General features: G+C 48.7%; 1 pseudogene; it reads right to left on the reverse strand.

Annotated features, from left to right (window-relative positions):
• Positions 1–257: 257 nt before the first annotated feature.
• LOC138158361 (rRNA 2'-O-methyltransferase fibrillarin pseudogene) overlaps positions 258–2201 on the reverse strand; it is a 15972-nt pseudogene continuing 14028 nt past the window's right edge.

Below are 2201 nucleotides of genomic sequence, written 5' to 3' on the forward strand. Positions count from 1 at the left end.
TCTGTCAATCTTCCAACACAATTCTACTCCATGTAATGGTGGGCATCCTTAGGGTCTTTTAATATATTTTGGATATCAGTACAACAATTGATCCTTTACATCTGTTACCTTCCACTCTTGAAATGTCCATCAATTAATCAACGTATATATTTGAGGGAGGGGGGGGTCACACCTTTTCATAGAAAATACAAAGCTCCGACACAAAACAGCTAAAGTAGAAAACAAGGGGGGCAGGGGTGGCCACAGCTACTTGGCAGCTACTTCCTTTGGTTTGGGGGCCTGCCTGTCACACCCACCACCACAGCAGGATCCTGCCCATAAGACTCCAAAGGGAACTGTTCCTGAGGCTTCATGTTTTCCTGCTGCATTTTCTTGACTTCCGAGGTAAACACAGCTTCCAGGGAGACTGTGGAGTCTATGCAGTTGGCCTTAATGGAGATCACGAAGTGTCCACCGTTGTGTGCACTGAGAGACACGATTCGGGGCTGGTCTGGCTGGGCCACATCAGCAAAAATCACATCCACCAGCCCAAGGAGCACTCGTTGTTTGTGGGGACGTCGCGCATCTTCAAGGACGGGAATGATGTTTGGCCTCTTCTCGGCCAGATCGATGAGAACAGACTTCGGGGCCCAAAACGTCAGAGACACGCGAGACAGTGGTGCCCAATGTAGAGCACTTTGGCCCCAGGTTGGATGTGGATCTGATCCGCTCCTCCCGGGATGGCTGTGGCCAGCTTTTATTGGAGGGGGCTCCGGGCACGGTACTCCCACTGTGCCTCCCCATCCACCACAGTGATTCTCTTCTCACCACAGACTGACTCCCCCGGAACCATGTTCTTTGTGACCAGGGCATCTTCCTTCCCTCGACAAATAAAAATTCCCTCCTGTGAATGAGGCTCCACAGTGGCATTCTTCCTTTCTTGTAACCTCCTCTAGCTCCCCGGCCTGGCCTCGGACTCTGCCCTGACCACCAGGTGACTGGAACCCTTGTTGGCCCCCAAGATCTACAAAGCCACCACGGCCACGTCCCCCAAAACCTCCTCGGCGCCCTCGGTCACCACCTGTATCAGCAATGCCATATTCACAATGCCTATAGAGATTACAAATATGCTGATATAATTATCCATTACAAAATACATCATGTTTGCCATATGAGGAAATAAACTAGAAAATTTATTAAGATACCAAAAGACTGAGTCCCAAAACCAGAAAGTGAAAGCCATCAGAGTAGTTATAATATTGGCACAGGTAGATAAAGTAGAAAGCACCCACATTTTCAAGCCTTTAAAACAGAACAGGCTACCTCAGGCAAAGGTCCTCCTCTCCCCACACACAGCAACCACCCAGCGTCCTGGAAGCGCGCTCCCAGCAGCTCCGGCCCCTGGCAGTCCTCAGCAGGAGTCCTTAGCAGTCCTAACTCAAAAAGGGCTTCGCGCTGCCACTGCCTCTGCTGCTGCCGCAGTCACCACCCCAGGATCTTCCAATCATTCAATCAATTACAAAGTCCCTGTTCTAAATACTACTCCACCCCTAGGCTATACCTTAATTAAGTCCACCACAAAACCCCTCTTCTCAAATGGAGATTAGTTTCCAAACATAGGTAAAGTACCTTCATTTGTCAATCACAGAGCACAATAAAGTCAAAAGTTCCCCACCTCCTGGATCACAATTGAATCTACCCCAGAGTTACATCAAGTTTAAACACAGCACTTAATACCCAAATGGAGGTCTTTTCTTCATCTTGACACGAGGCAAGTTCTCAGCAATCTTAGTTCCTGGAGAGACAAGGCTTAGCAAGGCCATAAGATACATTGCCAGTCCCTTCATGAATTTATCCTCTGTCTGTAGAACAGCCCTAGAACCCCTGAACACATTAGCAAAGCCCTCTCCCAGGATTTCTGTAAACATACAACAAGAAAATCCTTCTTCAGGGCTTCTGAACCAACAGAAAGGCTCCCAGACCCCTGCAACAACAGTACTGTCCCTCACCAGTGGACAGTATTCATTCTGTCTGCAGGACAGTCTCCAGACCCCTGCAACAACAGTACTGTCCCTCACCAGTGGACAGTATTCACTCTCTGTCTGCAGGACAGTCTCAGGGCTTCTTAGCGAACAGCCAGGTTCCAGGACTTCTTCAACAAAAGGACTGTCTTTCACCAGTGGACAAATCTGGCAAAACAACATCAAAACAGACAGACAAAG

This window comes from Petaurus breviceps, unplaced genomic scaffold, assembly GCF_028583685.1.
Source record: "Petaurus breviceps papuanus isolate PSGF00001 unplaced genomic scaffold, PetGlider_PUasm1.0 174, whole genome shotgun sequence".
NCBI lineage: Eukaryota > Metazoa > Chordata > Mammalia > Diprotodontia > Petauridae > Petaurus > Petaurus breviceps.